Below are 25494 nucleotides of genomic sequence, written 5' to 3' on the forward strand. Positions count from 1 at the left end.
AGTGCCAGAGGGCAGACTCTGGGCTGTACCAACTGCTGTATTACCTCACCCTCTAGCCCTCCCTCAGTGGTCCACTCTCTATGCAGTAACCCTTTGTGTCAGTATACAAATTCCCCCCTTTCCTTGAGAATCGGATGCCTCCCTAGCTACCTCCCTCAAGCCTTGTAATGTAGGGTCTGAGAGCTGAGACTGTCTCAACTCTCTCTTTGCAACCTTTCCCAGCTCCCCTTCCACAGGAAGTCTAGTATCATCTGACAGCGGTGCCTGACTGTCAGCCTGAGTACTACTCACTTCTGCACTTATAGTCACTCTGTCCAAGGGAACATGAGGACCCACAAGTAGCTGTGACTCACCTTCAGTCTCTCTGCTACAGGGTAGCTCCCTCTCTGAAGTAATCACCTCAACAGTCCTGGCTTCAAGTGTACAGTTTGTCTGGGTCCTTCCTAGGCTACCAGATCCACATGCCTGTCTCCAAGCCTAACTGTGTGTCACTGCTTGCACACAAGGTATTGCCTTATCAAAATCATTCCCTATCAGAACATCTGCAGGGATATCCTCAAACACACCTACTTGCTAGCTTCCTTTTCCACCCTCCCTGTCAAGGTGAACTCTAGGCAAAGGTATTTGGAATGGGGTCCCTCCTAAAGCTCTGACTAGAGTAGATTACCAAAGCAAGTAGTGCTCCTCTTTAACCATTGCAGGCTTCACAATGGTTAGGTCAGAGGCTGGGTCTCTCTTAGCAGTGGTCTGTTTCCCATCTACTAATATAGGATATAACCTCTTCTGTTATTCCCACTTGCTGGCTCCCCCACCTTTTGTTCCACACCTTGCCTTCATGGACATGTATATGCTACATGGCCCCACTGGTTATATTTAAAACATTTAACCCTTGATCCTGGCTGTATACCTGAACTAGTGGGTTCTCCACTACTGGTGGACTCTTTTGGCATGGTTTAGGCTACCCACCATGGGTTCTCTTAAACCCATGTTCAACACTGGGTATCCCTTTCCTGTGCAGTGATGCCCCTCTTGCTAGGTATAGGTCTCCCTTTTTCCTCAACTCATCTGCAGTATTGCATTCCCTATCTGCCAACCAATTTTATGTCCTCAGGCAAAATTCTAAGGGCTTGTTCCCTCACCAAAAGGTCTGCCAGCCCTTCAAAAGTGGTGACCTGACACCCACTCATCCACCTATAAAAATAAGTGCTTAACTCAGCAATATAATCACACACACTTTCATCTGCCTTGTGTTCATTCTCACAAAACTTTTTTCCATAAGCTTCAGGTGTTAAATTAAAGCATTTCAATAAACCATTTTTAACTGTATTATAATTTAAGTAATTAATATCAGATAATTTAGAAACAGCAGTTACAGCTTTACCATGGAGTAAGGGAGTCAGGAACCATGCCCAGAACCCTTGTCAACATTATACTGTTTACAAACTCTTTCAAATATATGAATAAAACTATCAAAATTATTATCCTCTGCAAAGTGTGGAAGAAACTGACTGACCTTTATTGCTTCTGGGGTTCAGTTATTCCCTTCCCCATTACCTCCTTGACCCTGGCGAAGAGTCAGCATTTCCTTTTCATGCTGCCTCTGCCTGTCATTTTCTTTGGCTTCCAAGCATCTCAGACTCTCATTTTCTTCAGCCTCCAAATGCTTCAGTCCCTCTGCTGATTCTATTTCCAAATGTTTGGCCTCCAGTTCAAGTCTCTTTAACTCCAGATGGATTTAAGTCCTCTCAGGAAAAGTTAACTGTCCATTTTCTGAGAGCTGTACATCCCCAAGGCCAGTCTGGCTGTCTTCTTGATTGCTAGTCTGTCCTGCAGCTGTGGTTAAGGCTGCAGTCATTTCCTTTAGTCAGGTTGGCATGCACCAGTCCTTTGGCTTGCTATATCTCAGCCACTTGGGTCCTTGTCAGCTTGTCATAATCCTCTATTGACATCCTTGCCTACTCTCCCTGGCTAACTAAGCTAACAAAAAATAAATACAACTATTGTGGTATGAAACTGTGAATGTCTACCATGTGGCTGTTTTAGAATACAAACATCTTCTTTAGTGACCACTGTTTACAGGCTACAGGAGTTCAATATCCACACCAGTGAATCCCAGTATGTGATGTGGTGATCCCACCACTGCCACCCAATTAATATGTGATGTGGATATCCCACCACTGTTCATCAATAAATATGTGAAAGTTTCCAGTTTCCACTGTTAAAGTATATACATTTAAACAGTTATAATAGTGCATGTATATTTCTGCTCTCTTCCAGTAGGGCACACTGTGGATACATTTTAAGCACAGCACTTTACAAATACCTTTTCAACACAAACATCTGTACAGAGCAGTTTGATATACACATGACATACAGTTCTAATACATTTGTAATACAAGCATCTTATATAAGTTAGTTTGGTATTCACAAATGACATAATTATTTACGCAATTCCAGCTGGCTGCACTGGCAGTACCTCCTTTTGTCACAGTTTGAATAGTGTCAGACATCTTTGTAAGGTCTAGGCAGACAGCGTGCATTGATTTGCCCTTTTACATTGCCTCAGTTACTTTTTCAAAGAAGTCAGCCAAGTTAAATAGGCTGTAACTGCCCTTGGCAAATCTGAACTGGGTTTTGTCAAGAGTCTAAAGGTCACCTGTATCCTTGATTATTAGTTCCATAATGATCATTTCCATAACCTTACAGATGAGGTTGGTCAGGCGTATGGGTCTGTAATTACCCAAGTCTATTTTAGCTCCATCTTTGTGCAAGGGGAATGACTGTTGCTGTTCTTCATTCATCTAGCGCAAAGTATGTTTTGAGGCTAGTGTTGAGTAGCCTTTGCAGGGGGTCTGACTGTTATTTTTCAGGCTAGTCAGTAGGCAGCCAGGTATGTAATCCAGCCCCATAGACAGTGGTCTTGGCCTTAGATAATGACTTGAGAACTTGTTCTTGGGAAATTTGAGGGGCAGGGTACATGTGGGTATTTGATCTAATAATATTGAGGGGGGAGCATGAAACTGGGAGCTGAATTTGTCTGCTAGTAGATTGGCTATGTGTCCTTGGTCTGAGAATGTGATTTCATTTACTATTAGCTTTGAGCACTGCTGAACATTGTTTCTGAGATTTCTAACACAGTTGAAAAATGAGCATTTTGTGGTTATATCTTCATTGGGTAGCTATTTTGCCTCATATATGGCTTTGATTGATTTGATCAGGGTTCAGATGTTATTGATAAGTTTATCAGCAGCATTTTCTTTTTTGTTTTGCTTCTTGAGAGTTAGATGTATTTTTGTGTAAAGTGATTTTTTTCTATTATTATAGAACTTGTTTTTATTAGGGTTCCACCATAGGGGTTTAGTTTTAAATTTTCCCTTGCATTTATTTCTGAGGGGACAGATGCATCTATGCAACTATTTATGTGAGCATTGACTTGGCAGGAAAGGATTTTGTGTAAGCACTGGGATTGTCAAGGAGAAATAGGGCTTTTGAATTCAGTCAGATCATCACTGAGTTTTAATAAACTAGCCTAAGCATGTTTTTTGAATACTGAGGTATTTCAGGAAGCTTCTGTTTCAGTCTTGAGATGAATGTGACTGACTTGTGTCTCATTTGACCAGGGAGGATGTTACAATAAATGGCAAGCAGAGCTGTTCCATAATGATAAGGACCAAGTCCAGGATTTTATCTTCCCTTGTTGGGGATTGGACTATCTGATCCAGGAAGTTTGCATTTATGGAGTCCAGAAGTCTCTGGGCATATATGCTTAAGGATATACAAGTCTCACAGTTTATAGTGGGATAGTTAAAGTCTCCTAGGAGAATGGTGTTTGGCTTAATACATAGGGATTCCATTCTGGTTAGGTAGAAGGTATGGGTTGATTGGGACAGGAGATCTTGTAGCTTTGGTTTGTTTCTATTAAGTTGGACATGGAAAAGTGTGAAGTTGTCTTGTCTAATGAGTCTGGAGGTGAGATTTGCTTTTTAAGAATAAAAAGACATCTCTGCCTTGATTCCTAAGTTAGTTGCAGATAACCAAATGTAATGACTTTTGTTACTGGCTGTCAGACATTGATATTATTTTTCACTTCTTTTCACTTTCATCTTGTTTTACCTAGTTATAGTCATAGTATCAACAGAATAAGACAGGCAGACTGTTTTTTTTTTCTGCCTCTATGACATATTCCAGTTCATCAAAATCTTCAGGCATTTTTGAGACATGCAAGGTCACGCCCATGGAAGAAATGCAATGATTTAGTTCCCAACCATTAATGAAGTGCAAAACAGTTTACTATCAATATGTCAAATGACAAAATAATTTGAGTCCAACATATTGAAAGTAAACCTTGAAATTCAAAAAATAGAATGAGTCACAATGTCGAATCTGCTGATTGAATTCAGCAGATTCGACATTGTTTTTAAACATATCACGTGATGTCCATATAGGAGCTGACGTAAAGTAAACTCCTATAACGAACATCCCGTTTTTGCAGGGGGGCAAGCCCCCTTGCACCCCCACACCCCCTGCTAACTATATATTCCAACTCTGGGATTGCAGTACAGTGAGGAAAGGAATGAATTTCCCTAACCATTGTACTGCGATCTCTTTACAATTCTTCTAATTTATATTAGCGAATGCACACTGCATTCGCTAATATAAACTTTCAAACATTGAGATGTTCACCCACATGAAAAGTTAAACATCTGTACTTCAAAGTTTTTATATGGGTACATCTCAATTCAAAAGTTTAATAGTAAACCGTGCAAAACATACTAATTGTCATTTGAGTCCCTTTTGTTGGTGGTAGAAAGACTTGCTGGAGTCAGTATGTGTCACTGAGGATAGATTTGTGAGGTTTAAGTTTATAATTGCCACAGGACTTATCAGGAAGAGAAAGAGATGAGCCCAGGCATTGTAGCAAACCACCATGATTTTATATAGTTATTTATTTGTTTACCGGATGGTCCTGCTAGGCAAAATCCCCTATTCAGCTGAGGCATGGGGAGAAAATCTCCAAATAAGAAAACAATACAAAGCATAAGAAACATTTTTGAGTGAAACAAACAATGCAAAGCATACGAAACATTCTTGATTGACACAAACAGTACAAAGCATAAGATACATTCTTTACAGAAATGATACATACATTGAACTTAAGCAGGCAATTTAACAGAGCCAGCAAAAATAAATAGAATGGTAGCCTTTTAATTCCATTTGGTTTAATTAAGTAAGTAATAGTCGAGATAGTCAAGTTGGAGGGATGGAGAGGGAACAGCAGAGAAAGACAGGAGTAAGGAGGTGACAACAGAGCGAGATAGGAGGTGGGAAGGTGGTAAAGATATGGAATAAAGTATAAGTAGACATGGGCAGATTAGGGATAGAGAAGAAGAACGGAAGGACAGTTAAGGTAAGGTAGAGGCTGGACAGATTAACCAGGGTAAAGTAAAAGCAGGAACAGTTATCCATCATATGTTGTTTGAGTCGATTTTTAAAAGGTTTAGTTTTGTTCTGATGTCTTATGGAGGGAGGAAGGGAATTCCAGAATGTGGATCTATGACAAGAGAGTAGAAAATCACCTTCTATGTTATTTGATCTGCTTATTCGAAGGAAGTACTTGTCCTCTGAGCAAAGGCATCTATTGGGTGTATACTGTTGGAGAAGATGGCCTAGGCTTGGACATTTTTCTGGAGAGTAAATAAGGGTATGAGTAATAAGTTGAGAGAAGACAGTGTGGTGAGAGAGCTCTGTCCAGGAGACTAGTTTTATGGCTAAGCAATGATGAGACCTGTGAAGCAGGTTAGCAACAAATTTTGTTACTTTGTGATAATGCTGCTCAAGTAAATGGGTTTGGGAGTATTACAGGCTGATGTGGATTTGAGCTACACAGAGAAGGTTTGGAAGTAAGTAGGCAAAAGCAGTATGTTTTCTTGCATCATCAGTTAGGTATAACTAAATTCTATAGTGTATACCAAGGTTTTGATGTATGTTTTTGACTACTTCTTTTGTGTGAATGTCGAATTTCATATTTTCATCAATAGTTACCCCTAGAAGCTTGGCCTGTGGGACTATTTCTATGTTAGTGTTATTAAGAGAAGTTATAGTGAATTAAGATTTTTTGACACAGTAGGATTTAGGTGTAAACAGGATTAGTTTTGTTTTTTGTGTGGGGTTTAATAGGAATTAAGAGCTGGAGAGCCTTGTTTAACCATGTGTAAATATTAATAGGCTATTTGTTGCAGTTTTTAAGGGTCTTTGCAGAGCAGAGTAGTGTGGAGTTGTCTGTGTACTGTATGATAGTAGTAGCATTGTTGGCTGCTTTATGTAGATCATTGGTGAAGATGTTAAACAAGAAGGAGCCTAGACTGGATCTTTGGGAAACACCAACAGTTTCCAGAAGAAATTATGAAGTTTCATTTTGTCATTTTTTTCTACCTGTTGCCTATTTGCGAGATAGTTGTTGAACCATGCAAGTAAAGAAGAATCTAGGTCAATATTTTTAGTCTTTGGATTAGTCTGGAGTGAGATACTGTATGAAAGGCCTTGGACATTTCAAGGAATAGAGCAAATACCAGGTTACCAGAATTTCTTAGTGTTAATGGATGTGGAGAAATTGAGGACTGCAGAGATAGTGCTGTGGTATGGGTGAAAACCATGCTGGGTTGCAAAGAGAAGTTTATTACTATGTATGAATTAAGGAGTTTATTTTTATTTATTTAACATTTATTTTACCAGGATAAAATCCGACTGGACAACAGGTGTCCATTTTCAGTGGAGTCCTGGGGAGAAAAGCTCTGAGAAGTTACAAGGAGAAATACATAGGTTAATAAGAAAGTGGTAAAAATGCTAATGCATGAGGCAAAAAACAGTTAAATGCAAACAAACTCATAATATAATCAGGAAATCACAAATCGTACAGTGATAATACAATGTTGAATATAAGGTACCCAGACGTAGTTACATATTTGCGATATTTATAGTTAAATGCAAGAACAAACTCATGATACAGTCAGGAGATCCCAAGTCTTACAGTAATAGTACAATATATGAACATGCACATAGGTGGCAGTCTAATGTAAATATCGGAGACTTCATGGGATTAGATGGCCTATAGTCTGGTGGGGATTCAGGTGGAGGTCTTTGCAATTGCAAAGAGGGTTAGCATAAAGGTGGGATTTTAGGAGGTCCTTAAATGTGGTTGCACGATTTTGTATCCTGAGGTCAGGTGGAAGGGTGTTCCATGTTTTGCCACCTCATGAGAGAATAAGGCTTCTCCATAGCTGTCCTTGCATGGATTGACTTCAATCAGGGATTTGTTACTTGATCGTAGTTCCCTGCTGGAGGTGTGGAAGCTTCCTATGCCAGCTAGGGCAGGGATTCTCTCTGGTTGGTATAGATTTGGTGAGCAATGATGAGTTAGTGGTAGTGTAGTAGGTTAGGGAATTCTAACCATTGTAGCTTAAGTAGGGATTGACAGTGGTGGGAGTGTGATTTAGCATTGGCAGCAAACCTAGCTATTTTATTATAGCAAGTGGAGAGTTTGTTCATGTCAGTTTTATTGATTTTGGTTAGAATTGGGCAGGCATAGAGCGATGTTGATAAGAGATGGGTTCTGGCTATGTTAGTCCTAGACTTAGGGATAAGGAATTGTTTGCTACGATACAGGCACCTTAGCTTTTTATGGACTTTAGAGGTAGTTTGGGATATGTGTTTATTGTATTTAAGTTGTTGGTCAATAGTGACACCTAGTAGTTTAACCTTAGCTACTGGGGTGATGAGGGTGCTATTGGCTGAGAGGATAGTGATGGTGGGAGTCACAGTGTTTAGTTGGGTAGAATAGCATTAGCTGTGTTTTTTAGGGGGGTTTAGTATCAGTTTGGTGGTTGTTTAGCCAGTTCTCTATCTCAGTGAAGGATTCTTGGGCTTTACTTTGTAGTATTTGGATGTTGGGTGCTGAGCAGATTAAGGTTTTGTCATCTGCATACTGAACAATGTCAGCTTTAGTGGTTGCTAGGTGGAGATTGTTTGTAAATATGGTAGAAGGGGGCCTAGGACTGAGCCTTGAGGGACACCACATGTAACGGGGAGTGAGAGGGATAGGGAGTTGGCCCATTTGACAGATTGTGAGTGGTTGCTTAGGTAATTGTTGAACCATTGCAGGGAGGGGTTATCAAGGTTGATCTCGGAGAGATAGGTAAGGAGTTTGTTATGAGAAACTGTGTCAAATGCCTTGGATAGGTCTAGGAAGGTGGCGGGAACCATTTTCCCTTAATTCCTGTGTGAGTTTATAGTATTGGAGAAGTTAATAAGGGCAGTATTGGTACTAAGGGATGGTCTGAATCCATGTTGGGTTTTAGATAGTTGGTTGTTTGTTAGTAGCTGGTTGTGGAGTTGGTGGTGGATACATTTTTCTAGGCTCTTAGATAAGGGTGATAGGATCGCAATGGGGAGGTAGTTGGAGAGGTCAGTAGAGGGACCATCCTTGTGGAGGGTGATGATATATGATGTTTTCCACAAGGATGGAATGGTGCACATAGAAATGGACCTATTGATAAGTAGTTGATGGTGAATGTATTTTTCAAGGATCTTGGATAGATGGGGTAGCATAGCAATTTATCTATCTATTTATTTATTTAACAGTTGTTTACCAGGAAAGTCTGACTTGGAATGAGCCAATTTTCAGTGGAGGCCCGGGGAGAAATTCTCCAGATGCATGTCTTTGTAACATGGGAGGAAACCAACCAGAGCACCTGGAGGAAATCCACATGAATGCAGGGAGGAAATGCAGACTCTGCACAGAAGGCACCCAAGCTGAGAATTGACCCAGAGAGCCTCTTTCTGTGAGGCAACAATGCAAACTGCTGCACCACTGCAAGGTCCAGTTAGTGAAGTTGGTAGACATACCACTTTTATGTAGTGGCAAGATATTGGATGACTTTCAGAGACATAGCTTTCTGCAGTGGAACAGTTGTTGGGCAATATTACCATTACTGGACTGCTGGAAAATGCAGAATATCGGCATGGATTGCATTTATCTGAGTGATGTTAAAAGAACTGCTGAAAATGGTGGGGATCATTTGTCCCTGTGGTCAAGAGAGTCCACGTTTTGTGCTTAGATCAATTAACAATAACATATCCAGACACTTTATCATCAAATGCATGGATTATAATGACTGAAAGTTAGTTCTAAGGGAGATGAATTTTGGGGCCCAAACTAGGTACTGTTGTTCACCATGTCAAACTTGCACTGGATTACATTGTGAAAATATGTAATAGAAGAAAAGTGATGGCAGCATATCTCAAAAAATGTTGGAACTGAGATATACTGTGCAGTTGAGGCTTACTGTAACAGCTTTCTTGTTGAATGGAAACTCTATTTATTTAACTCCCTCCTCCAGGACATGGAGAAGTTCATCATGGGACAAGAAGCAGTTAACAAGCTGATGCACATGGAAATGGCTCCAGGTCCATAACTACATTACCTATGCCTGGAAAGAAGAGGGGCAGGACTCCTTCTGTGTCACCTAAGAATCCTTGTCATCACAAAAAGGGAAAGAAGATAGCCCACAGAATTGTATGCTGGAAACCATGAGGAACCACACTGATAAGAGATATGGAGACTCAAGTACCCCTGCATAACAGGCTCCAAGCTGTGATGAATGAAAACAGGAACAGGCAAGTGAAGACATCATCATACCAGAACTTCCAAAGAGGAGATCAGTGTGATGTAAAAGTTATGGGCTGAATATACAGAGCTGGAGGGTGAAGGGGCCATATTTAATAATACCTCAGATCTACTACTGGATAAGTGACGCTAGCCAGGAACTTGTAAGGATGGAGTACTCTGAAGTTGTTGGAGTTTAGGTCCAGGGAAGACCAGGGACCTACGCTGTCCATTTTGGTTTAGCCAATCATTAGACTGAATTATCTATTTTAAAATTTCTGGTCATAAGAGATAAAACACATATAATTCAAATGCTATGAGTTTTGTGTTATGTAAATGGGCTTATAATTATGTTTCCAACTATGCAATAAGGTTATGCACTTCACTACCTTTTTGATATTTACTGCACTCTCATGCTGCTAACGAGAGAGATAACCAAGAGGCAAAGTTCTTTCATTTAGCTTTGGGGACATTATTTCTGCCATAGACTGCCTGATTATTATTGGCTTTAATGGACTGATTGAGTATAATCAACTGGATGTCTTTTTCTTTTCTGTTTTTTATTACAGTTATAGGAATTATTGGAGTAAATCTAAAATGATCATTCTTAGTAATATATTTTTAGGGGTCACAAAATAGCTCAGCCATAGTTTCTGCTTTAACTTGAGTGAATTTAGACAGGTGGCAATGTTACTTGGAGATCACGTGTTTTAGTTGGAATGTCAAGGGGCTTTCAACTCTAGTTAAATTCACTATAGTCTTAGACTTTTTGCAAAAGTACTCACAAAAATCATTTCACTACAGGAGACTAAGATTAAAAGAAAGAAAATCACATACATTCGTACCCAAATGGCAGGGCAACAAATGTGGTAACTGTGTCTTCCTCAACATGGAGGGTAGCAATTTTTCTAGACAAAGAATTAGACTTGCCTGTGTTGCAACAGACCTAAGACAGTTCAGGTAGATGGCTGATTTTAAAGCTGCAGGCTGGCTTTTGTGTTGGCCAATTTCTGTGGTCCAAATGAGGATGAGTAGGGCCCCTTAATGGATTTCAATAGGGCACTGAGGAAATTAATCCAGACAAGTAGCACAGACCTTCTGGGAGGAGTCTTTAATGCAGTTATGGAGGACAAATGGGACAGAATCCATATTGGGAAGATGAGACTTCTTAAGACTACTCATTTACTCCATTCTGAAAGGGAGGAGCACGGGCTTAGTGACAGCTGATGAGTGAAAAACCCAGTGAAAAAAAAAAAAAAAGAATTTCCAAATACTGGTATTGGGGAGGCAAGCCGAATATATGGTTCATAAGTTGTAAAGAGTTGTAGAGAGCGAGGGAAGCATATACAGAGACAGCACATTTTTGAGATCATGTATTGATTAGGGTTACTTTGCCCTTAGGGCATAATGAACCAATTCTGTTTCAGCGGAAAAGAGACACAAGATTAAAAAGAAGTTGAATTTGTGGATTAAAACCTTCTGGTCAGGGAAAAAGTATAGTGTGGAAAATGTTACCATGAGATGGGGCAATTTAAAAAGCATTGTAAAGCCTTGAAAAGATAAATTCCCTTATAGTTGCCTGGATGACAGTTATGCTGTAAATGGCTGTTGCTTCTTTGATGGGAGCACATGGACACAGTTATGGTGAGGGCTTGATTGATGAAGAAGCATGCATGTATGAGGCTACAAAATAAAATCAAAAATGTTTCTAAACTGCAGCATGTCTGAATAATTATTGTGTTTTTTTTTCTTTCTTTCTTAATCATAGTAGAACACTGATTCACATCAGCCTTTTTTAGATTCAAGCTACGGTTACAAACTAAGAGAGTAACACACATAATTTAACACACACACACACTCACTCTATGTATATATATATATATATATATATATATATATATATATATATATATATATATATATATATATATATATACATGTATATCACAAGTAATGGAAGGACTGCATTTTAATGAATAGTAGTTTAGAGAGTGGGAGGGCTGTAGAGAGGAGGGTATACAGTGAACCTGGCTATCCAGAATGGAATGGGAATTTGAAGGAGGAGGAGCGGAAGAAGTGGGAAAACTAGAATCTCAGTTGAGAATTATTTTGTTTTTTTCTTTTAGACAAAAAAGTGGTTAACAAGTTATAATAAATATGTAAGTAAAACAGGATTTGAGACTAATTTACAGGTTACATTACTATTCAAAATATGCTAACATTTAACATCTTTAATAGATGTTGCTTATGTTAAAGCTTTTTGAGTTATTGTGACTCTGTATTTTATACAGTCTGATAGGATGATACTATATCACAGACATATTTTGCATCCCAATGCATACAGTGCAATATGTGAATGGCTACATGTTTTGCTTCTGGAAGAACTTCCTAGCTATCCCAACAAACCTCAAAAGAAACTTTCTCAAGCTGAACACCAGATACAATCATCTGACCTCAATTAATTGACTAAATGCTTGCAGCTGTAACAGCAAACAGTTTCTTGAACTCCTACAATTGTATCAGTTCAGCCATGTCATTTCTACTACCTAGTCTCTTACACAAATCAAATATTTTAACAAATCTCTCCTCTGGGCAGTCAAGAAAAGGTCCAAAACAAAACTGCAAAATTTGCATGTAGCAATCTGTTGAGTTCTGCTTGTCCCTTACACCAGGCTATCCAGTTGTCTGGAATTCAAGTAAAAACTAGATATGGTACTACTAAAAAATGCGTATAGCATGTCATTCCATCCACATATGTGCTCTGCCATCCAACCTGAACTAAAATGGTACACACCTCCTTGCCAAGGAGTTTGAATCCAGACATGTGGATGATTTCTTAGTGGATTCAACATTCACAAACATTTAATATTTAGAAATCTTCCTGTTTTCATAAGATAACTCAAAAGGTAAACTTTTTGACAGGAAAGTTCTCAAAAACACCTCTTTTCATACTGGACATGTAGCCACACTCCTATTATTTCTTAAATTTTCCTGTTGAATATTTGTAGTATCGGGCAAGTAATGCTGTTATTGTACTGTAGGGGCGCTCTGGGGAATTAGCAACATGTAGTGTTGGTTCTGTATTCTCTGGTAACTTGTTGTTTCCGGTGTATGTATGGCTATGGCGAAGTTGTGAACATGTAGCATGACCTGGAGGCTCTTAATAAAGAAAGGCCTTACAACTCCAGAACCGTGTGGTCTCCTTATTTCCCAGGATATAACATATTGGCGACGAGGATGGGATGCCCAGGGTGCAGTTAATGTCGGACGACGAAGAGACTGGGCCTGCCGGAGTTATGTCTGGTTCCATGTTGGGGTCGCTGGTTGCATACGATTGTCAGACCCAGACCTGGGAGGAGTATTGTGAAGTGTTGGAACATTTTTTTGAGGCAAACCAGATAATGGATGCGGGCCGGAAGCGAGCCATATTGCTGAGCTCGGTGGGCAGCAAGACGTACAGTCTGATGAGGAACCTATTGAGTCCTGATAAACCGGGGGATAAATCGTTCACGGAGTTGACGAGCTTGCTTCAGTCACATTATAACCCGAAGCCGAGTGCAATAGTCCAAAGGTTCAAGTTAAATTCAAGGACTAGAATTGCCAATGAAATGGTAACGGAGTATGTCGCAGTGCTGAGGGAACTGGCGCAACACTGTAATTATGGGGACAGACTGACAGAAATGCTACGAGATAGGCTCGTATGTGGCATTGCAGATGACCGATACAACCAGATTGTTAGCGGAGCCTGAGTTGTCGTTTGAAAAGGCCTTGAAGTTGGCACAGGCCATTGAGACGGCGAATAAAGACATTCATGATTTACAACCAAGGACCATCGAAGCAGGAGTGCTACCCCACTGCCAGTGCATAAAGTGGTCGGGGAGCATAAATCACAAGGGAAGTCTGGTCAGTTTGCCTGTTACAGGTGTGGCGGGGAACATCTGTCAAGGAACTGTCGTTTCTTAAATGAAAAATGTCATGCTTGCGGAAAAAAGGGCCATGTGAAGAAAATGTGCCGATCAACACCCTCTAGGGACCAGCCGAGAAAGGGGGAGGAAAAGAGCAGTATGATGGACAGAAAGGGAAACCGGAAAATAAAACGGCAGTATGCACACCACATGCTTGAAGGTACAAATCAACACACCAGGGAAGACGAGAAAGTGTTTACTATGTTTAACATGAAAGAGGCAAGGTGGGAAAGAGTCGATCCCATCACAACCCAGTTGGACTTAAATGGTAAAATGGTGCAGTTTGAAGTGGATACGGGGTGTAGTGTGACAGTTCTATCCAAGTCTGAGTATGGACAGTTATGGCTAAAAGAAGCTCAGAAGCTGCGGGACTGTTCAGTGACTTTGAAAACATATACCGGTGAAACAGTTCCCTCACTGGGGATGGCCAAAGTAACTGTAAAACATAAAGATAAAGTCAAACAGTTGCCAGTCATGGTGGTAGCAGGTAATGGACCAAACCTGTTAGGCCGGGCGTGGCTAAAGGAGCTGGAAATGGGTTGTCTATGGCTCCATAAAGTAGAACAGCAGGGGCTGGCCTTGCAAGATGTGCTGGAGAACAATGAAGAAGTGTTCAAAGAGGAACTGGGGACCTGGAGGGGTCCACCAGCAAAGATACACGTTAAAGAAAATGCAACGCCAAGATTTTTCAAACCTCGACCATACGCAATGAAGAAGAAAGTGGAGACTGAGTTGGGCGACTCACCAAGCAAGGTATAATTGAACCAGTGAAGTTTTGAATGGGCGGCACCAATTGTTCCAGTATTAAAGCCAGATAATACTGTTATGTGGTGACTACAAGCTAACAGTGAACCAAGTTTCGAAACTGGAGCAGTATCCATTACCCAAGGTGGAGGATGTATTTGAAAAGCTGTCGGGAGGTGAAAAGTTTAGTAAACTGGACCTCAGTCAGGCATATCAACAAGTAGTTCTGGAAGAAGGGTCAAAGCCATATGTCACCCTTAATACACACAAAGGGCTGTTCCAAGTCAATCGGTTACCCTTTGGGGTTTCCTCTAGTCCAGCTATTTTCCAGAGAATAATGGAGGGACTGGTGGCAGGAATTCCGAAGGTGGCTGTGTATCTGGACGACATCCTGTTGATGGGCAGGAACAATAGCGAGCATCTGGAGACTTTGAACGAGGTGCTAAGGTGAAGAGGAGTAAATGTGCTTTCATGGCAAAGGAAGCAGAGTTCCTGGGTTACAAGGTGGATGCCTCGGGCCTACACCCCCTGCCAGACAAGGTAAAAGCCATCCAAGAGGCACCTGCACCCACAAATGTTACAGAGCTGAAGGCTTATTTAGGCTTACTTAACTATTATAACAGGTTCCTACCAAATCTGTCAACGCTGTTAGCTCCTTTACATAAACTGTTAAGGAAGGAGACCCTGTGGACGTGGCAGGAGGAACAAGACAAAGCGTTTGAGCAGTCCAAGGAACTAATGCAGTCTTCAGAGGTTTTGGTGCACTACGATAGTTACAAGGACTTAATTTTGTCATGTGATGCCTCACCTTATGGGTTAGGGGCCGTGTTGGCACACCATATGCCAGATGGACAAGAAAGACCCATTGGGTTCATGTCACGAACCTTAACACCAGCGGAGTCAAACTATTCCCAGCTAGACAAAGAGGGTTTGGCTGTAATGTTTGGAATTAAGAGGTTCCACAAATACCTATATGGAAGGAAGTTTACGGTGTGCACCGATCATAAGCCTTTGTTGTCATTGTTCAACGAGATGAAGGCCGTGCCTCAGATGGTTTCTCCCCGAATTCAGAGATGGGCTGTAACACTGAGAGCTTATGAATATGAGATTGTTTATAAGCCCGGGAAACACCATAGCAATGCGGACGCGCTAAGCCGTCTGCCGCTACCGGGGCCTCCCCCGCGAGAGGAAAGGGGAGGGACAGTGTTGATGATGGAGGACATCACGTTGGTGTCAGCGAAGGAAGTGAGTGAATGGACGGTGTTGGCTCGAGTGTTTCAGTGGGTCCAGCAAGGCTGGATAACACAACAACCTGATCCAGTTTTCCGGCCTTATGAGGTGAGGAAAACAGAGCTGAGTGTGCAAGATGGATGCGTGTTGTGGTGGGCGCGGTGATAATTCCGAAGGGAAGGCGTGCACTTTACAGCAGCTGCATCAGGGTCATGTGGGCATCACCCGAATGAAGGCCTTAGTTATTTCTGGTGGCCAAGGTTGGACCACGACATTGAAGTCGCTGTGAGAGAGTGTAAAACCTGTCAGCATGGCAGAGACTTCATATAGACTATGCCGGGCCTTTTATGGGGGCAATGTTTTTGATAATAATGGATGCTCATTCTAAATGGATGGATGCCTACCCAGTCAAAACACCCACTTCCACCACTACCATTGAATGCCTGAGAAAGAGTTTTAGTAGCCAAGGATTACCAGAGACTATTGTATCAGATAATGCCTCATGTTTCATGAGTGAAGAGTTCAAGGGGTTCCTGGAAAAAAATGGCATTGTACACGTCACATCAGCACCTTACCATGCGGCTTCAAATGGCTGTGCTGAAAGGGCTGTCCAGACTTTTAAAGCGATGATGAAAAAGGCCGGAGATGGAAGTATGGCAGCCAAAGTATCAAGGGTGTTATTCAACTACCGACCCCCCCCAGTCTACCACGGATTGTCCCCTGCCGAGATGTTGAGATTAAGATCGTTGGATCTGGTGCATTCAAACACGAGCTAAGGTAGAGAGGATACAGTGGAGGCAAAAGAACATCATGATCATTTCTTGGAGGAGATGCAGTGATTGTGAAACTTCAGTTATGGACCTAAATGGATTCCAGGGTTTATTGTCAACACGGGTCCCCTGTCGTACCAGGTGAGGTTGAATGGAGGTCTAGTGGTGAGGAGACATGTGGACCAGATTCGAAGGACTCCATGGAACTGCAAGCCACGGAAATACCGTTAGTTTCGGGAGAAGGGCACATAGCGGCAGGAGGATCTCTGATCTTGGGGGGAGACCGCCCCGGGACTCGGAAGGAGAGATTCCGACCCAACTTTTCCAGGGATGGACACACCGGTACCAGAGGTGGTAACTGTGACACCGAGTCACCTAGGGTGGTACCATTGCGCCGTTCTAAGCGGGCACTGGTTAAACCAAGTTACTTGAAGGACTATCAATGTTAAAATTGCATGTTTAGCTTAAAGAGCAACCTAACTCGATTGTAAAATTAAGTGACTAGATGGATTGGTTTTAGCTTGCTCCCTTGTTTTCTTATGTTGTAAGTCGTCAAATAAAAGGGGAGGTGTGTAGTATCGGGCAAATATGTGCTGTTATTGTACTGGGGAGCTCTGGGGAATTAGCAACATGTAGTGTTGGTTCTGTATTCTCTGGTAACTTGTTGTTTCCTCTTAATAAAGAAAGGCCTTACAACTCCAGAACCGTGTGGTCTCCTTATTTCCCAGGATATAACAATATTGGAGCAGTTTCATCATTCATATAGCTTATATAATATATGCACCCACGTAAAATGCATACATATTCTCATTATCAGCAATATCATTATAGTTCATGCAAAGTGTTGACAGCTTATTAAAGTAACATCTGGATTTTAGTATGGTAAGGAAAGTTACACCAAATATTATTAGCAATGCACAGCAAAACACATAGATTTAAGTAGTTTTTCTTATATGTAACTTATACTGTTATTGCCTTTTAAGTACCTTACAATGTTTTGATGTTACCTTATCTTTTAAGCCTCTTATTTTTTTGGTCTAAATCAGTGGCAAGTGTTGAGTTCAAAACAAGGAGGAGCTACAGCAAGGAAATGAGTAGGTGTGGCTAATTGGAACAAGTAAGGGTTATAGGTCAATGACTATTTAAATGTGATCAAACAATAGCTGTGTTCAGTCAGTTTTATCATAGACTGCCTCAGTACTCACCCTTCCCAGCAATTTTATTGACTATATACACCTCAGATGTCCAAATGCAATCAGCAGGCCCAGTCTTAGCAGAAATTAAGCCCTTGACAAAGGACTCCCTGATTCCCACCTCTTGCATACTTATTACAGCATGCACCCCCTGTTTCCAACCATTCTTCCCACATCAGCCATTTTACTTTGTTCTTGCTTTTTTCATACTTTTTCTTGCACTTATCTTTTTCTTCTATGATTTTGATACATCTTATCTGGCTAAGACCGGGCAGTAATAACTGTGGAGGAAGAAACTGAATTAAACCTCAAAACTGTGGTGCTCTAGTTACTCTTTAGTATATTTCAGTCCTTTTTAGCTTTTTTTTTAACCTTTTGATTCAGTGTTAGCCAGAAAAAAATATGGAAATAAATTCAGTCTTATTTTTCATTTAGGAAGCAATATGTTTTGACCAAAATTGAATGTTCAAGACTGACTAAATAGTAGTTCTCAGTAAACTGAGAAGACAAATGCTTGTTTGGATACATAAAACATATCCAGAAATAGTGCCTGTCTTCCTACCCATTCCAAGAATAGTCATGTTTTTTTCCCCAAGGCTTAATTTTCAAGACGGACTAAACTGAAGTTCCTAGTAAAGTCAGAAGAGAAATACTTAAGAGGATCGGTAAATCATATCTGAAAAGAGTACCTGACTCCCTACTCTTCTGAAAAATAGTCACCTTGTATGTACCCCTGTGATGTTAGTCTGCTGGGATGAAAGCAATGGGGTATATGGCCACAGGCATATCTTTTAAGTTTTTGCTGTTATATATATATGTGCAACATGCCTTCACACCTCTATCACCAAAAGCCAGTCACCTTCTGTGTAACCCTTTGATATTAGACTGGAACTAAAGTGAAGACCAAATGATCACAGAGATATATTTCAACTTTTTGCTCTCAGATGTATATATACACAGCATGCGTCCTTAACCATACCCATAAAAGTTAGCCAACTGTGTACACATTTGATGTTTAACTGTGAGAATAGTGAAACAAAATTATCATAGTAATGTAGTCTTTTTTTTTGCTCTTCACACACTACCTCTAGAGAAGCTATAGTGACCTTCTGCGCACACCACTGAAGTCTGATTGTAAAGAAAGTTAAAGAAAGAATGACTGGATGTTAACAACCCCACTGAAACAATAGCATTGGCACTTCTTTGTACACCTCTAATAATAGCTGCTTTCAAATTAGGTTGTGCCCAGGGAAGCTTTTTGAGGATAACCCCCCCCCCACTATGCATGTGTCAAAATCCTCTTATACTGTTGGAACGTTCAGGGGACTGATGGCCAGAAAAAGCTTGGAGGGTCTAGATGTTACGTAATGCATTTTTTGCCTTATTTTTCAAAGGGAATTACTTGTTAACTGTGGTATGCTGCTATCCAGATGTTTATATATATATATATATATATATATATATATATATATATATATATATATATATATATATATATATAACTGCTGGTATTGGATACATCCACAGATAAAATTGATATTATTTTCCATATAAACATGCACACACTCTAATGCTGCCCCTAACATGTGAGGTCTTTCACAAGACACACACACACACACACACACACACACACACACACACACACACACACACACACACACACACACACTCACTCACTCAAATAGCACGATTACCCCTTAGGCAAATTGTAGGAATGACAGCCCACCTACACCATACCTCTGGTGTGATGTAGGAAATCAGTGCACTTGGCTAAAACCCAGACAGAGGTGGAGAAGACATGCAGACACTGCAAAGAAGGATTCACAGCTAAGAACTCAACCAATAAACCAAGAGTTGTGAAATATCAATACTATATGCTGCACCATTGTGCCAAAGATCAGTTTCAATCATACACACATGCATCCTGCACATACTGCCAAAGATAGCCACTTATTGTATGCAATGTTGATGGTTGACCGTAATGGAAAATGAAAGAAATTATGGCCAGCTTGTTACTTTTACATACGCAGCAACACCCTTCCACTCATTCATGCAGTCATTTTCATTTACAGTCAGCCTCTGCACCCATTAGTTACAGTCTCTTTATTGACAGTGCACAATACAGATATATGATTTTATTTAAAATGGGCCCAGTAAAGTATTTCAGCTTGTTTCACACAAATGCACTCTAGTTCTGCAAATCCAGATTAATATTTTTTTAACTTGACCCTGAGAGTAAAATCAATCATTTTCTTTCACAGGCCATCCCTACCTTAGCATTATAACCACTTTGTAGACACACCTCATATGTCTGATTGCAATAACAAAGGTCACAGTGATATATTGCAGCTTTGTTTCACACAAAAACAAGATACAGTTAAGTATTTAAGCTTGCTTCACACAAACACACATTAAAAAGTCAAAGTAAACTTTATTGTCACTTTGATTCACATAAGTGCGAACCGAGTAAAATTATGTTTCTTTGGACTCAATGAGCATACAATAAATAGACAACATTTAACATGATGATAATACTCAAAATTCTACTGGCACAGATGACAAATACAATAAATAATACTTATATTATTGCACCAATTTAACAGGATGTCACTCATTACTAAATTATTAGCTTATTTTCACTGGAAAAAATTGCACTTAAGCGATTGATTTAAGGCCTACATTTATACTGCACTGTAAGATGGTTCAGTTTGATTACTACTGACTGTGATGTCTGGGTACAGTTAAGACCTTTTACATATTGCACTATAGAGACTTTTCAGTATTGTTGGATTACTGCCTTAATGTCCAGTGTGAAGGATACTTTTCTGAAAATAATGAGTGTTTACTTGAGCTAATGACAGTGGGGTCAGTCACTGTTACACTGTCAAAAGACAGCCCCCATGCTCAACAATTATAGCTACGCTGTTGACTTTGCATACTTCAAATTTCTGATTTTGGTAAATAATTAGTGGCCACAGTAATGTATTCTAACTTGCTTCTCATGAATACACATTAATAAATCAATCAAAAATAATGGCAGTGTAACTTGAGCAAATGACAGCAGGGCAAGCCACTGTATTCTGCTGACAGCTCCATGCTAAGCAATTGTAGCCACATTGTTGACTCAGAGGTAACACCAAGTTTTCATCCCATCTTATAAATAGTAAATGGACCACAATACTTTATTTCAGTCCCAACACACACACACACACACACACACACACACACACACACACACACACACACACTCACACACTCACACAATACCCATCAATTATAGTCACTTGAATGACTGTGTACACCACATGTCTGACTGCACTCAAATCAATAAATAAGTGGAAAATAATGGCCACAGCAATGTATTTCATGTTTTTATCAGACTCATTTAATGTAATGCAGACACACACACACACACACAAACACACACACATATACTTACAAATATGCCCATCATTTACAGCCACTTGTTTGACTGTGTAATCCTCAGAGGTCTGACTGTAAACAACTGAATGCTTAGAGACATAAACAATGGCCATTAGTGGTAGCTGATGGATCCTACATAAGGGGGCTGCATACAGTGATGGCATGGGTGGAGACTAAATGGAATGTGGGTGTGGTCTTCCCCATGGGATGTGGCAAACATAGAAAATGACTAATGGCAGGTGCCCCCAACTTTTCCTGATATTCCATGTATTGCAGTAAAAAAGTTGTTCTTGTTATTCTAGGACAACAGCCTCCCGACTCATAGGTTTATCAGTTCATGGGTAAGTACTAAGCTAGTTGGCTTTGTGGGCAAATTTAAGTCTAGCCAGTTTCCATTTCTGTGTTTAAAATAACCTATACAATTTGGTTATAGATGGGCCTTGACCATCTCATGGTCAATAATTAAATATTACCCCTAACAAGAATAACTGGGATCATATCATAGATAATTTGAGGTAACACATGCATGCAGTAAAGCACTGAGGAGTTGCATCTGTCCATTATTAGTACAGGGTGCAACCCTGGGGTAAATTTTCCATTTTACATTCATAGATTTAAGTTGCGCTTAAAACAAATTTCATCCTGGTTCATTTTCATGTGGACAGTGAGTCTATTCCACAACAGCGGTATCCTCTGAAAAATATACCTGTCCCCCCAAACTGTTCTGTTGATGTTACAGAAGAGATTTAGATCACTTTTTCAAGTATTTATGATGCCATTTGACTTGATGATGTACAGTAAATCCATCAGTAATGGTCATAGGATGCCTTGTATGCCAGACATAGGTCACTTCTTAGCAGTCTGTTGAAAACCATACTCCTTCCTATGCATCCCCACTGCAGAAAGTGTTCAGAGGGGCATAGGAGAGGTATTAACATATAGAAGAAATCAGAATAACTAGATATTATGTGGAAATCGTAGAGACTGTCTTATGCAATACAAGAAACTGTTGTCCTGATTTTTAATCTAGTTTGTACAGTGTATACCTCATTATATTCTCTTCCTAATCACATTAACTAATAATTTTTATATTGTAGATTTACCGTCTTGTTCTCACTATATGGCTACCGTTATACCATATAACTTCTAGCTTTCCCTATCTAAGTTATGCCTCATTATATTACCTTTTTAGATCCCCAATAGTAAAAGAAATATGTTATAAATTGTCTTCTCTCTTTCACAAATTAAATGGTAGTCACGTGTACTATACTGTTTTTCATAGCTTAGCAAGTAAAGTGAACTCTACAACATTCATAAAAGAAGATTTAGCTCTAACTTCATAACATTGCTTGAATGTACAGTTGTGTTAAAATGTTCCTGAACCCCCTCCATATGTGTACCCCCAAATACAACATACTAGTCTCTTCCTCATAATAAAAGAACAATTCTGTTTAGCTACCTTAATTCTTTTCATAACAGAATTTACTTTATAAGTAACTTCTATTAGATCACTGTAGATGATATCTGCATATTTCCTGTATCATCTTCTTCAGACTTCATTTACATCAAATTTAAAGCATTTAAGTGCTCTTCACTCCAGTGTATTTCATTATACCACACAGTCATTATAGTCTCATTTTAGGACACAATCTGCAATGACCTGAAAAGATAGAATGGTATGGCTTTTTTACTTATTTGCATTTGGCTACAGGAAATTCTAACTTAATCATGCAAAACCCCTTTTCATTTGATGCCTGGGAAGAAAAGATCCAAAAACATAATTAAACATAATTAGTGAGAGAAAAACATAACATTTTCTGTAATATCCAAAATTTTGTTGGTAAAATAAACATTTTCCTCTCAATTATTGCTTCATGTTATATTATTATGGCAGTATATCCTTATTAAAACTTTTACTGTGATTACATCCCAGCTATTTAAATTCATATGGTCACTTAAATTCTTAAAAATTATTTTATTATAAACTATCGTCTTCAAAATAAAATGTACAGTGAATTCAAACTCCATGTTTACTAAGTTGCTATCTTGTAACCAGGTCAACTATGCTCATGGAAGCTAGTGAAAAGTCTTATACCCAGGTAAATCGGTCCATTTTATAGTCTTATATCTGGTTTATGATATTTGCATCCTACAAATTTCATCCCCTATCCTTACTATTTTTAGACAGCAAGCCTCTTGTGATGCACAAGTTGCTTATCTTGCTTGTTTCTTCTACTCATCATCTGAATAAGTATACATTCAGAAATCACTCTGTAACTGTTTTGAGGTTAATACTGTTCATAACCTTTAGAAGGTGAATTTACATTTTGCGGCATAGGCTGCTTTGCTATACAGTGCATGGATAAATAGGGCTAAAACCTGTGAGGGTACCCCACATACATATAATTACCTGATACTATTGAACAGTAATTAGTTCAATGTGACTAAATGTTTCTTACTTTGACTTGTGTCCTACTCTCCCTTGTAATTTTTTTAAATCATTCACTAAATTAATTGTTGCAGTGATATGCATATTATTTTTAGACGCTATGGACCTTAAGACTTCACCTGACTTATAATTGCTGAAAATGACCTCATTATATTTCTAAATCTTTTCACTGTAGCTTAATATTCAACAACATTTATAATACAGCATTACAGTAAAATGGGTTGGTAAAGCTTTTCAAAACTTTATTGAAACTGTATACAGTCAGATGAATTGTGAACAGGGTAGTTACTTTTTTACCTCTACTGCAACTGCTATGCTGTAATTTATTTCTTGTTTCATTTCTGTACAGTAAATCTCTCAATCCTACTTTCTTCATGTTTGGTAAATCTTCTCATCATACATTTTTCCTATCAGTCTTTCCAATACCCTGCAGTAGCCCTGTTCATTTCATTTCCCCTGGAGTATCCAGCTACCTGGCATTAACAAAACAAAGCCAGAGCTGGAATGCAGAGCAGATTGGCATGTGTATGGTACTGCTCACCTATTGCTTTGCATTTAATATAGAATGCTAAGAACTACACTATTTCTTAATCTCTAAAGACATGTTTGTCTTTGCCTTTAAGTCCACCTAAATTGCATTTTTCAACATAATCCATCTTTTAAACAACCCTACCAATTGTCCTATACTGTAAAGTTACATCCAAGAGTACTGACTATTAAAAGCAGGAACTGGACAATAACAGTTTCATAGACCAAAGTGGCAATGCCACATTTCTTGCGACTTATGTTAAATTTTAAACTAAAAGCACTGTAAGTGTTAAAAAAGTGAGTCAGACAATGTATACAACATTTGCAACCACAAACTAAATGTAATACAATCTGATACATAATACTTAAAGAAACTAACTCTATTAAATATATTCCTGTGTTGTTAAAATAATGGAAAGGAATGCACAATATGACAACAGACAGAAACAGATAGCAGCCTTCAAACCTACCCAGTTAAATTAGGTAAATATTATACCAAGTACAGATAACTTTTATACCAAGTATAGATAACTTTATGTTGTCCATATAGATAATTTTCATTTAACCTTGCCCTTAAACTAAGGACAATTTCAAACAGCTCCTCTAATTCCTTTGCCATACAAATTATCTTTATTTCTCTCTGTGGCAAATATTTTGTATAACAGTTGACCTACAACTGCTGATCTATCTGCCTTGCAAAACTAGCATAGCAAGTTTCATTACACTGATTGTTTTTACATCCAAATAATCATTCAGCCTGGTATAACTTGATGCATTTCCCTACCCTACCCCTAATTCCCACCTACTCTCCACTACATCCACATTTATCCACTACCTGCTCCTCCCACAAATTTCTTCCAACCACTAGCATACAGCCTCTTTCTTCTACCCATCCCTCTATTTACCAGAACCCTCACCCCAAACCAACTTCTTATTTTTATCTTATTTCTATCACCTTCTCCTTCCACATAAACTATACTCTTAACCAGCAACATTTTCACTACTGTACCTCATTTCACACTACACTCACCACCCCTACTAAATTTAAAAAATTTCCAATTGTGAACCAAATCAACATATAAACAGCATACCCCCTCACATCCCTAACTTGCCTATTCTACCAGCCCCTTTCACTTCTTACTCTAAAGTCTCCATTTATAACTCTTTACCTACACATTCCACAATGCATGCCTCTCCTCTCCTACTACTCCAGTTAGTCTCACTTCTAGCCCAACTATAATTATACCACAAGCAGTTAATTAATTAATCTTTTTCACCTACCATGCACCATCCAATTACTGATGACACAAATCCCACATCTGCCTATATATCTCCTGAAGTATACACAGCTACCTATGTAGATCGTCTGTTATTTAGGTATATAAATGAACAAGAACAAAACTGCAGCTACGAACCACAACTGAATCACAAGAACACCTTCAATGACTGAAGAAACCTCAAACTGGCACAAAATAGTAGTTCAAAGGCTTTAATTGCATAAAAATCCACAGAAATGCTGAATCAAGCGCTT

The sequence above is a fragment of the Protopterus annectens genome, chromosome 2.part1 (assembly GCF_019279795.1).
Source record: "Protopterus annectens isolate FY-2018-M chromosome 2.part1, PAN1.0, whole genome shotgun sequence".
NCBI lineage: Eukaryota > Metazoa > Chordata > Ceratodontiformes > Protopteridae > Protopterus > Protopterus annectens.